The 13855-nt window shown below is 40.3% G+C and overlaps 1 long non-coding RNA gene across 1 annotated transcript; it reads right to left on the minus strand.

Annotated features, from left to right (window-relative positions):
* Positions 1 to 256: 256 nt before the first annotated feature.
* LOC132615620 (uncharacterized) lies at positions 257 to 1651 on the minus strand. The gene is made up of 3 exons (XR_009572767.1): positions 1482 to 1651; positions 1089 to 1143; positions 257 to 443 (listed from the first exon to the last, which is right to left on the minus strand). It is a non-coding gene; the product is annotated as an uncharacterized LOC132615620 (long non-coding RNA).
* Between the last annotated feature and the right edge of the window lie 12204 nt (positions 1652 to 13855).

The raw sequence follows: 13855 nt of genomic DNA on the forward strand, positions 1-13855 counted from the left end.
AAGCTCTGTCACGCCCCGAACCTGGGCCTGGACGTAACACGGCACCCGGTGCCTGACTGCATGTGACCGAGCGAACCAACTGGCTGCTGAATCAACATGTGATACCAAAACATAACTAATTTATAGAATAAAACTAACACATGCTGATCAACTGAAAGTTTCACTGAAATATCATAATGCGGAAATACTTAAGCAATCTGAACATATATGAAATTAGCCAACATGGCTAAACCAAACAACTGAACGACTGCCAACAAGGCTAACATAATAAATATCTGACTATCTGAACTGTGTCTATGAAGCCTCTAAGAGTACTGAATAATAGAGCTGTCTATAAACTGAAATAACTGGATAGCTGACAACGCCCCGAATGAATGTGGGGCTCACCAATAGCTGATATGTGCACTCCTAATTAGCTGAGTCGTCAACCTGTGTATCGTTACCTGCATCGCGAGATGCAGGTCCCCAAGCAATAAAAAGGGACATCAGTACATTTGAATTGTACTGGTATGTAAAGCAACTGAAGCAATAAAATACTGGAACTGAAACTGAAACTGATAACTGTAACTGTACTAAACAGGAAAGCAAGAAGCTGAAGTACTCCCTGTTCTGAATGAAGAATCACCTGTAAAACTGTAAATATAACTGTGGCCTGGGGCCCAAATAATGTGCACAAAAACTGTGGCCTCTGGCCCAAGCAATACGTATGCATAAACTGTGGCCTAGGGCCCAAAAGTACAGATACAGGTGTTCAACATTAACAATTTACAAAACTGAGACTGGCTATATCTGATAGCATGATAACTGTTTCTGATTATGGGACTCTTGCAAATAACTGGTTATACACTGACTGAGACTCATGTCATAATAATGCATAAGTCTATAAAGATTACGTGTTGAGTTCATGATGTTCAAAGTGACAACCATGAACGAATTCTGTAACTGCAACCCTAGAAGATAACAGTTCTATATCATATCATGAAACTAGGGCTAAACTATATTCTGAGTCAAATTGCTAACAAGTATGAAGAATGAGGCGTAGGGAGAATCATGAACATTCCCTAACGTAGATAGTTACCCTCACATACCTTAATTCCAGCCTTTGAGCGTAATACAATGTTCGTCACCCCTTTCAACTTTGATCTATAGCAATACAAGTCAAAGGGATTCTATATTAGCAATAATATTCATGATTTGGTCATCTAAGCATTTTATCAAACACTTAGTGGGCATAAAGCTTCACAATCTCCATTAATGGTGTTTCTTCACCCAATTCCCATTCTATTACTTCTAGGTGATTCTACAATCTCAATTAGGTGTAATAACGTCATTCTTCATCACCCACATGAATACAACAATCCCAAATCAACAATCCAAAACTCTAGCATAATTCATATAATTTCCTTTATCAAACCCATTTGTTATTCTCCCAAGAATTCATCAATTCTCAACTATAAATGATTTGAGAGTAGGAATATTACCTTTTGTGAGCATCCACCACGAAATCAACTTCCAAAGTTTGATTTGTAGCTTAGAACGACGGCAAGAACTTGTACTACACTTTATCCTTCACGAGCCTTGGGATTTGAGGCCTTCAACTTGTTGGATCCTCTCCTTTCTCTCTCTAACTATCCTTTCTCTCTCTCTAAAATCTGAAAATATGAGGGAAGGAGGCTGCTAGGGTTGGACATTTCCCTTAAATATTAAGTGGAAATGGGTCTGACCCAACTTGAGTTCGGGTTGGACCAAGTCCACTGTCCAGCATGACCTTTCTGTCTTAAAACGTTCATATCTCCCTAACCGGATGTCTCCTCGAGGCCCATAATATACCGTTGGAAAGCTATTTCAATTATCTACAACTTTCATGTTATACATGTTTCCAAATTCCCAACTTATAATAGGGTTATGGCCTCCCGAAGTTAGATCAGCCGAAAACGTACTTCCAATCGACGGCTCATTCGACGTTTCGTCGATCAGATCGACGAAACGTCGATCTCCTCCGTTGAATTGGCCAAATTTCCAGTGAACAATGCGTAATCGTCAGTTCAAAGGACGAACCATCGATCAGATCGACGAAACGTCGATCTGCTACGTCGAATTGATCCAATTTCCAGTGAACAATGCATAATCGACGGTTCAAAGGACGAACCGTCGATCAGATCGACGAAACGTCGATCTGCTCCGTCGAATTGATCCAATTTCCAGTGAACAATGCGCAATCGACGGTTCAAAGGACGAACCGCCGATCAGATCGACGAAACGTCGATCTTCCCGTCGAAGTCACCCATTTCCCAGCGAAGACAGGCTTCAGTAAAATTGCCATAACCTTTTGTACGTAGCTCCGTTTGGGCTGGGCGACCTATCGTTGGAAAGCTATTTCAAAGCTCTACAACTTTCATCAAGGAAGGTTTCCCAAATTCGAAATATTTGAAGGGGTTATGATCATAGGAAGTAAAACCTTCCACAAACTCATTGGCAAACATGCCCTGTAGAGTGGTTTTCAACTTTGCTTTGCCCAAAGACATTTCTTATGACTTAATTAGTTTTCAAGACACTTCCTATAACCCTCATATTGGTTCCATTATATTGTCATCTTATGAGTCGAACTTTCACTCGAAGCTACGAGGTGTTACACTCGCCCCACTGCACTTTCCCTCCTTCTCTTTGAAACCCGAGCGCCGCCATGGGGGCGGTGGACCTGCGGCTATGTCACCCTTACCATTTGTGGTAAGATTGAAGGTGTACCATGCTTTAGCATGTCTGGTATGGCCATATTGATTAATGCATTTAATGTTTCACATTTTTGCTATGAAATATTGTCCAGACACAGTATATTTCACTATTTTGTTTTGTTTTTTAGTCGATTCAACGGTAATACGCTGTGAATTTTTAATTACTTTTGGTTGTTTGTGAATGTGATTCTTGAGTTTCTATTGATTCATGAGGAGCCGAGAAGATTGACCTTTTTGGGGATTAAAATCTGACCCTTTATTTGTGTATTTGCTTTTCTTAGCCGTTGATATTGTTTATGATAGCATGCTATTGATAAATTTGAGAATTCTCACATCGTTTGGACTTAGGTTTTTTATGATTTAGGGGTTCTATAAATAGAAACCCAACTTTGCAAACAAAAGAGGACTTTCGGGGGAGATATATACATATATTCACGAAAAAAGGAACTTGATTCTCTAGTTTTTGGCAATTTTGCTTTGAAACTTTGATTTCGAGTCCTAAGTTAAAATTTTGAGTCTTTTCTTTGCTCTATGGCTAAGTGTGAGATGAAAAGTGTATAAAAACTTCCAATTTCAACACTCGACTAAGGCTGCACATCAAAGAGGTGATTTTATTTCCTTAGTTATTTCTTTTTTCATTTCGGTCATTTATATTCTAATTGCTTGTATGGCCTGATGTTTGATGTTTGTGGTTATTTATGATGTTCTTAGCCTTATAATGTAAGTTTTGTTTTAGCTTAATTTTGTTTTACTTACTTCTGTAGTTGTTTAGCCTTGTGTGCACCTATTTATTGATTATGTAGGCCTTGGGAACTCATTAATAAGTCAATTGATTAGGTTATGAGTCAGTAACCTGTTAATTTATGAAGACATTTGTTTTAATAATCAGTGTCTCGAGTCATCTTGTTAAGCTGTGATTTTTTCTTGGTTTGAGATGTGATCTATGTGCTCAAAATTGCTTAGTCATGAGTCTACTAAGTCTAAAATATCCTAATTTAATTGTGTCTATTTAATTTTGGTCAGTCATGTGTGATAAAGTTCAGGATCTATCAAATCATGTCCTATTTGCCTTTGTCTCATGTTAATGAACTGTGTAAGCTCATTAGATGTATATGTTGGGATTTTGATCACACTAATTAGTTGATATACCCCTGTGATCAAGAAGTAATGGCTTGACTTACAATTTGCTTGTCTTTTTTTATGGGAATAAGTCTGTTTTGAATAAGAGTCACCCATGAAAACTATAGTATTTAACTAATTTTAAGTCACCTGCTGTCGAATGAAGTAACATGCCTTGACTAATCTGTTAAATGTCTTAGTTTGTGGATTTTTTTGGCTTTAAATATAACTAAGTGTTAAATTATTTTGTGGTATTGAATCTTAATTACTTGTTAGTTTATGAGCCTGAGAAGGCACACTAATCTGAGTTTTAGTTGAATCTGAGGAGTGTCATCAGTCCTCTCTTCTTTAGTTAATGTACATCATCTTCTAGTATGGTAAAATGGCATGATGGTTGTTTGTGACTCTGGAATACACTTGATTTCAAATCATTCTTTAAAAAAGAAGAGGTTTGGTACTGTCACATGATGTTTAAGTGAGAGTAAGGTTTACTACTTAACTAAGTGATTAAAAAATGGTAATAGATAAGTTTAAACATCTGACTGATTCAAAGTTGTTGGTCACAACATGCTTAAAGTTCATCATCCTTACTTGATTGTTTTATGAATCTCAGTTAATATGTTGGAGTCTTTTATCATGTTTAAAAACCAGTCCTGTTTGATGTTTGATTCAACTTAGCGCCAGAATAGCTACTATTTTTCCCTTGTCTGAGTCCAGTTTTGTGCTTTTACATGATTCACTCAATAATTTGAGGTTAAATGAATATGCAATACTTTTTTGGTTAAGTTTTATTTTTTCAAAAAAGGGTTTGAAGACTAGTAAAGAGTCATGCTTAAAACTAAGTCCATGTTATTCTTCCTTTTATTTGGGACACTGCTTAAGGGTGAGGCATGTAATCTTAACTTACTTGGTCTTGATCTTGTGCTTGGTTGCATTTTTTTCTGTTGCAAGAGTTTTAAAAACAGTCTTGGATGAAAGTTGGTCTGTTTGGATTTTAAAATATGCTCTTAGATTCTGGTATGCTCTTTGTGTTGAGAGTCTTTGTGTGGAAGAAGTGTTCAGTTTGTAGTTGGAACTAGTGGATTCAAAAAATTGGAACATTTTGAGTCCTGCTAAACCTCTTTTCGGCAAATTCATCTACTGTGTTGGTTTTAGGATAGACTAACTTAAGTAATTACTAACTTGCTATGTAGCTTGCTTAATTACTTTGTTTGGCTTAAGTGGTTTCACCTATTCACTAAGGTAAAGGAACAAGTGCTTGTCCTTCATGAAATACTGGTCCTAAAACTGTGTTTTGCTAGTTCACTACAAAGATAGCTAAATGAATACCTGGGCAGTCCACTTGAGTACATTAAAGTCTACTAAGTGAACAAAACAGTCCTACTACTTTCTCATGTTGACAAGTAAAAGTTGATTTTAAAACTTGGCCTCTTTAGGGGGATGAACTAGTTCTGGAAATTGTTGTTTACTTGATAACTTATGTGTGACACTTCATGGCTATTAATGGTTTCTCTTTGGAGGTTAATCATTTACTACTTAAATTCATTTGTATGGTTTGTGGTACTTTCTTGGAGAATGTCTCCTTGAATTGGTTAAGTGTTGATGTTGTTAGATGTGTTGGTTCTGTAACTGTGGTTTATCTCTTGCTTTGTCATGACTGTGTGATAGAAGTGCTTAAACCTTTCATCAATCTTGCTTGAACTCAATAGGGTATTAATGTTTGATAAGATAACTAATTCTGTTAAAATGCACACCCAGACATATTGATTAGAAGGCTGTTTCTTGACATTATTCATGTACACTTCATCTCCTATAATACTGTGAGCCTAACGTATAAGTGGAGAGGCAAAACAGAACTTGGGGATGAAGCTCAGACCTTCCCTGGCGTCTACCATGCCTGGGGTTTCTGGAAACCCCTTGGATCTTATGTAGCATCAGGAACAAAAGGGTAAGAGCTTTCCCTTTTAGGCTATTCTAACCTCTCCATGGGTGTGTAAACCCATGGTATGTTGGCTAGTGATAGTGTATGATTATTTGTTTAGTATTGTCCATTTTTGCTTAAGAGATTCACCTTATGATCTTATTTTTTTACTCTTTGGTTCTGGGCTTTGACTTTGTTACTGATTGGCTCCCATAAGTTAAAAAGAGCCTTTAATAATTTATTTTCCCTCATCTCTTCTTAATGCATCAATTTTCTTCCATGTATACTGGGTAATATACCAAAGTATACAAAGTATATTCACTCTATACCCTCACAGGTGTATAGGATTGAACATATTCGTGTATACTTGAGGTATATCACTCTTGCCACTTGTGAATATGAGCCCATATTTGTGTCAGCTTAGTCTCTTGGGCCAACTATTTTGAATTAATATTTGGGCCTCTTCTAGTATCTTAAACAAATTCTATATTTTGTTTTCCTTTTCATCCTGAATCTGGGTAAATGGTCCATGTGGACTTTGGGATTTTCTTTAACATTACGGGCCTTACACTATTTTCTGCAAAAATATATTGTCATTATATGACCCGTTTGTTTAGTTTATACACTGATTCCGTTTGAATGTACTTGTTTGTGATTTAGTATTCAACTAGAACAAGTACTAATCCTAGTCTTCCTGTATGTTTCATGGGAACCAATCTTGGGCCCTTCTGGCCATCTCTTGCATCAAATACTTGTTGGGCCTATGGCCCAACCTCCTTCCTTTGATCGAGTCCGCTGAAGAATTAGAAAGGGAAGCAAACATCTGTGTTGGAAGGCCCAACCAACGGGTGAAAATGGCACTGATGGGCTTGGGTAGGCCCATCAGTTTTAAAAATTCATTTTTTCCCCTCATTATTTTTGCTTGCCCTATATGTGTTGTATATGTATCAAACATGTGAATAATGAAACCCTATGCATGTGTAGAACTTAGGAAATCATCGTTTAGTATTTTAGTAAGTCGCTTAAAACATTTTCAAACTCTGTTAATTCTAATTTTTATACAACTAAGATTGGTACCTAACTTGATTTTGCTAAAATTCTAAAAAAATTAGCTCACATTTTGATAAAGTAATTGATTTTTTTTCAAAATGGTTAATTAACAAATCTTGGACCTTTGGCAAGAAAATCTGGAAACAGCTCATTCTAAAAGAAGTGGAAAAAACGATTTTGGGACTTCAGCCCGTTGGCTTTATTCATTTGCGAATTTTGATAAGCAGTGAATTTTGGATTAAAAAAATGGAAGATGGTTTGAGGTTCATTTTGATAACAACAAATCTTGAAACATTTTAATGTTGAGTCATTCTGGAAAATGGCCTGGACACTAAAAACTTGAGATTTGAGAAAGAATGAGTTGGTGGAATACGGACCGTTTTGAACTCAAGCATTTTTTTTACTGTTGGGCTAAAGCTTTGTTGGAATGAAAAGGACTTCGGGCCAAGTATGAGGATAAGATGGATTTGGACTTAGAATATTATTGACCTATGGCTTCAATAAATAAAATAATAAACAGAGCTAGTTTTTTCATAAACCCATTTTGTTGGAACTAGAATAGTAGTGACTCTAATTGAGAGAGATCCCGAGTGTGTCCTAGTCCAACAACAAAGCGAGTTAAACATTTACGCGGATTTTAAAAAACCAAAGCCCCTTTTTATAAGGGATTTTTTTCCGAATTGTTTCTTGAAACTATGATATGATATATGAAATGACATTTTGTGAAAAATTAAACACCTTTTAAACAAATAAGTACATTAATCACACATTGAAGCTGGTAGGTCAACTGTATTCTACGGATCTTTAATACTAGGATGCGTAAAACCTTCCCTAGGGGATCACCAGAACCTTTACCTTGAACTTTGGTCCAAAAGATTTTTACTTATATTTTGAAAAAATCTTAAACCCGATTTTCCTAGTTTTCCATAATAAATTGCGTGGCGACTTTTAAAAATACTAAAATTCAATTGGAGCACCAATAACCTCATAGTAACTTTTATGCCTTACCCGTGTCAAACCGAACCATAACAATACCTACCAGTAATGTGGTTTTGTACTGATTTGCACTTGCTGCATTCTTTTATGAATGCAGAGTACCAGGTTGGGTCTTCCTCCATCTCCCGTGGCTGATAGTCGCCATTAGCTTAGCACCAAGTTTCCAAGGTGAGCACGAGTTGTTCGCCGCTTTGAAGACTCCTCTTATCATTATGTCTTATTTTTCTACTCTGAGACATGGACAGATTGATGTATTATTATTATATTTTAGACTTGTATAATTTCATTTAGATGCTCTTGTATGACTTAGATCAGACCCTGGGGGTATTTTCCTTATCTCCGCACTATTTCTATTATATATTATTGTGAGACTTACGTAATTATTCTTTTTCGCTTTCCTGATTTATTTATTTATGTCTTTACTTATCGTTGGGTTGAGGGTTCACTTACCGAGATGCGAAAGGTAAGTGCCCGCACAATTTAGTCAAAATGGGTCATGAAAAGTTGGTATCAGAGCCCTAGGTTACCCGATTTATAATACAAGAGCTTGTCTAGTAGAGTCTCATGGATCGGTACGATGAGCTCCGTACTTATCTGTGAGAGGCTATAGGACATTTAGGAAATCTCACTTTCTTTCATTATTTCGTGCTACTTTATTCTAATTGGTATCTGAAAGATCAAAATGGTATATGACCCTTATCTCTTCGCTCACAGGTGGCGAGGACTCGAGCTACTACAGCCCAAGGTCAGGTGCGCGAGCCTGCAGTCGTGGCTGGCACCAAAGAGCGAGGGACAGCCAAAGGGCGCGGCAGAGCTAGAGGCCGCGGGCCTTCCCCAGCCGGGGGTAGGGCTCCTGTGGTAGGACAGCAGCACGATAGATCTCTACTCCCAAGCCTAAGTATCAGCATGATCGAAACCAGGCAGCAGAGGATAGTGTGGCCCCAGCACGGATACAGCTCGAGGTTACTTCTAATCAGGCTATGCATGACACTATGGCTAGAGTCTTACTTCATCTAGATGCCCAGCAGGCTGCCACTGGTATTACTACTCCTAATGGAGGTTCACAGAACAAATATTAAGCGCAGACCCCTGAGCAGTGACTTACTCGAAAACCCTACTGCAACTATGGCTCCCCATATGGATGTGATACCCGCTTCTAGTGATGATCTTAGGCCCATGGAGGGCGTTGTTATGACCGTGTCTGATCAGGATCTTGTTGGGAGGTTCAGGAAGTTAGAGCTGCCGAGGTTTTCGGGTACTTCTTCTGAGAATGCTTATGAGTTCATTCTAGATATGCATAAGTTGCTACATCGGATGGGGCTCGTGGAGACCCACGGTGTTGACTATGTATCCTACCAGTTTTGCGGCGATGCGAAGACCTAGTGGAGGTATTTCATGGCTTGCAGCCCTGAGGGTTCCCCTCCCCTGACTTGGACTCAATTCTACCAGGCCTTCCTTGAGAAGTTGATGCCCCGATTTTGAGAGAGGTGCGTAGGGAAGAGTTTTTACATCTTGAGCAGAGGGGTATGTCTTTGGAGACCTATGTGACCCACTTTCTATATCTGGCCAGTTATTCCACTCCTTTGATCCCTACCGAGCCTGATAGGATTAGGCATTTTGTTAGTGAACTAGTCAGTTCTCTTCAGATTCCTTGTCTTCATATGGAGGCTATGAGAGCTTCCTTCCAGTCTGCCATCGAGCATGCCTCAATGGTTGAGGGCGCTAAGGCCCGTGCATTTGTGGAGATGACAAGAGACCGCGTTAGACTGGTACTTATGGTGGTTCTAGTTTGAGGGGCGCCAGTTAGTCTTCCAGGACGCATTAGCCATATTCCTAATGCCCTGTGCATTCAGCCTTGCAGGCTACTTCCAGTGAGCCACCCAGACAGAGAGCTCCTGAGAGTTGATTTTCCAGACCAGTAGACAGGGTTGTTTTATCCGGGTCCTCAGTTTCAGTTTATCAGCCTTCATCCCCTCTAATCTGCTTTTCATATGGAGACGTTGGACAAATTTCTAGGAGGTGTTCTAGACCCAGAGGGGATTATCAGCCACAGAGGACTCCGACATCATCTGGTGGTTGAGGTGGTACTTCTCAGAGGAGTAGCGCTCAGTCAGGCTACGGTGGTTCTCATGGTTCCAAAGGTGGGTCCTAGAGTGCGAGAGAGGGATCTCAGACTAGACGGGTGGGGGCCACTGTTACTCATTTTCGGGCAGGCCCGAGGCAGAGGCCTCAGATGCTGTTATTACGGGTACCATTTCTGTTCGTCATAGAGAAGCATCTGTGTTATTTGATCCTGGATCCACCTATTCGTATGTATCTACATATCATGCCCTTGGTTGGGATTTTCCTTGTGATAGCATAGACATACCTATTCATGTGTCTACTCCAGTTGGAGATTCTGTGATTATTGATCGAGTTTACCGGTCTTGTTTGGTTACTTTTATGGGATATGACACTTGGGTAGATTTAATGATTCTCTGTATGGTGGACTTTGATAATATATTGGGGATGTCCTGGCTTATTCCTTATCACACGATCTTGGACTGTCACGCCAAGACAGTTACCTTAGCCATGTCGGGCATTCTTAGGCTCGAGTGAAGGGGTACTCCTAGACCAGCTCCGAAAAAAATCAGTTCCTTCCTTCAGGCGAAGAAGTTAGTCAATAAAGGGCGTCTAGCCTATTTGTATCATGTTCGTGACATGATTGTTGCATCTCTACCCCTTATGTCTATCCTAATTGTAAGCGAGTTCGTAGAGGTATTCCAATCAGATCTGCTAGGTATGACACCCGATCGCGACATTGATTTGTGTATTGACTTGGATCCGGGCATTCACCCTATCTCTATTCCACCATATCGGATGGCACTTGCTGAGTTGAGAGAGATTAAGGATCAATTACAGGATTTATTGAGCAAAGGGTTCATTAGACCGAGTGTCTCCCCTTGGGGTGCTCCTGTGTTATTTGTGAAGAAGAAATATGGGACCACGAGGATGTGCATTGATTATCGCCAGTTGAACAAAGTTACCATTCGGAACAAGTGTCCTATGTCTCGTATTGATGATATGTTTGACCAGCTTCAGGGTGCTTCAGTGTTTTCGAAGATTGACTTGCGTTCAGGTTATCACCAGTTGAAGATCAGGACGGAGGATATTCCGAAGACAGCCTTTCGAACGAGATAGGGCCACTATAAGTTTCTAGTGATGTCTTTTGGGCTTACTAATGCCCGGATGCATTTATGACTTTGATGAATGATAGTTTTAGGCCATTCCTTGATTCCTTCGTGATTGTGTTTACTGATGATATCTTGGTGTATTCCAAGAGTAAAGAGGAGCATGAGAGCCATCTTCATACTGTTCTTGGGTTGTTAAAGAAGCATAGCTTGTCTGTTAAGTTTTCAAAGTGTGAGTTTTAGTTGGAGTCTGTGGCATTCTTGGGGCATGTTTTTTCTAAGGATGGGATTATGGTTGACCCACAGAAGATTGAGGTTGTGAGGGGTTGAGTGAGGCCCACTACTGTTACTGAGATTCGTAGTTTTGTGGGTTTGGCTAACTATTACTGTCACTACGTGAAGGGTTTTGCTGCTATTGCTCCATCTTTGACCAGATTGACCTAGAAGGATGTTCCTTTTAGTGGTCAGATGATTGTGAGGAGAGCTTTCAAAAGATCGAGCTTATTTTGACTTCAGCCCCAATCTTAGCATTACCCGTGGAGGGTAAGGATTTCAAGGTCTATTGTGATGCCTCTTGTGTGGGTTTGGGTACTGTGTTGATGCAGGAGTGTAGAGTGATAGCTTATGCTTCCCGTCAGCTGAAGATTTATGAAAAAAATGCCTTACCCATGATTTGGAGTTATTGGCCATGGTCTTCGCTTTGAAGATTTGGAGACATTATTTGTACGGTGTCCATTATGAGGTTTTCACCGATCACCGTAGTCTTCAGCATGTGTTTACCCAGAGAGACCTTAATTCCAGACAACGCCGATAGATGCAGCCCCTGAAAGACTATGACATCTCTATTCAATACAAACCCGGGAAAGCCAATGTGGTGGCTGATGCCTTGAGTCGCAAGGTAGTGAGTATGGGGAACTTAGCTCGATTGATTGTTTCGGAGCGTCCGTTGGCCATGAAGGTTCAGACTCTGGCCAACAGTTTCATTCGCCTTAATGTTTCAGCACCAGGCAGGATTTTAACTTGTGTAGAGGCGAGGTCGCCTTTATTGGATCGGATTAGGACTCATCAGTTTGAAAATGCTCAGTTGAGAATGATTCGAGATAGAGTTTTGAGGGGTAAGCCCAAGGAGACCGTGATTGATTTTGAGGGCATTTTAAGGATTAAGGGACGCATGTGCGTTCCTCGTGTTGGTGATTTGATTCAGTTGATCTTGTCTGAGGCTCATAGCTCTCGCTATTCCATTCATCCGGGGAAGACTAAGATGTATCGTGACTTGAGACAACATTATTGGTGGCATCGGATGAAGACGGCTATAGTTGATTTCGTGGCTAAGTGTGGGAATTGTCAGCAGGTGAAGTATGAGCACCAGCGACCCAGCGGTGTGCTTCAGAGGATGCCCATTCCCAAGTGGAAGTGGGAGAGGATTACCATGGATTTTATTGTGGGTCTTCCGAAGATCCTGGGCAAGTTTGACTCCATTTGGGTGATAGTTGATCGTTTGACTAAGTCCGCTCATTTTCTTCCAGTTCAGGTTTCCTATACCGCGGAGAAGTTACCCAAGTTGTACATTCGAGATATTATGAGATTGCATAGGGTTCCTATTTCTGCCGTATCTGATCGGGTACTATCTTCACTTCCCAATTCTAGAGGGCTTTTCATGAGGAGTTAGGTACCCGGTTGAATCTCAGTACAGCTTTTAATCCCCATACTGATGGTCAGTCCGAGTGAACCATCCAGGTGCCCGAGGACATGTTGAGAGCGTGCGTTATTGATTTTGGCAGTCATTGGGACCAGCAGTTACCATTGGTAGAGTTTGCGTACAATAACAGTTATCATTCAAGTATTGGCATGACGCCTTTTGAGGCTTTATATGGGAGGAGATGTAGATCACCGATTGGCTGGTTTGATGGGTTCAAGGCTCGACCTTGTAGTACTGATTTGTTGAGAGAGTCCTTTCATAGAGTGAGAGTTATTCAGGCCAATCTTTTGGCAGCTCAGAGTCGACAGAAGATGTATACGGACCGAAAGGTCCGAGATTTAGAGTTTGCTGTTGGTGACCAGATTCTATTGAAGGTTTCACCCATGAAGGGTATTATGAGGTTAGGTAAAAGGGGCAAGTTGAGCCCCAAATATATTGGTCCATTTTAGATTGTTGATCGTAGGTAATGTAGCTTATGAGTTGGCATTGCCGCCAGGCTTAGTGGGAGTTCATCCGGTTATTCATGTTTTGATGCTGAAGAAGTACCATGCCGACGGTACCTACATTGTTCGTTAGGATTCTATATTGCTTGATGAGAATTTGACCTATGAGGAGGAGCCTATTGCGATCTTGGATAGACAGGTTCGAAAGTTGAGGTCGAGGAGATTGCTTCTGTGAAGGTGCAATGGAATCACTGTCATGTTGAGGAGGCTACTTGGGAGACTGATTCCGGCATGCGTAGCCGATATCCCCAGTAGTTTGCTGATTCAGGTAATTCCCCTCTCCTTTCTTTTCTTCGCTAGAGGATGAGCGATGGTTCAATTGGTATCTGATGTAACGACTCATTTGGTCGTTATAGTCTTTTCGGCATATTCGCCCCTTTCCGAGCTTTGTTAGCTCAGTTTTGACTTGAGGACATCATTGATTCGGATGATTTTTCGTAAAATATGAGCTTAAAGAAAAATAGAGTTGACTCAAAGTTGACTTTTGGGTAAACGGACGTTTTTTGAAAATTCGTCGATTCTGAAAGGTCCGGATGGTCGTCTAAAACTTGTGTGTGTATCTGGTTTGGTTCCCAATGCACTCGGATGCATTTTGGGACATGGGTTGGGAAATTGCAATTAAGGTATCGGGAGTTGAGTCGGTCAAGAGGCCTCCGTTGGCAATT

This window comes from Lycium barbarum, chromosome 10 (assembly GCF_019175385.1).
Source record: "Lycium barbarum isolate Lr01 chromosome 10, ASM1917538v2, whole genome shotgun sequence".
In the NCBI taxonomy this organism is placed as follows: Eukaryota; Viridiplantae; Streptophyta; class Magnoliopsida; order Solanales; family Solanaceae; genus Lycium; species Lycium barbarum.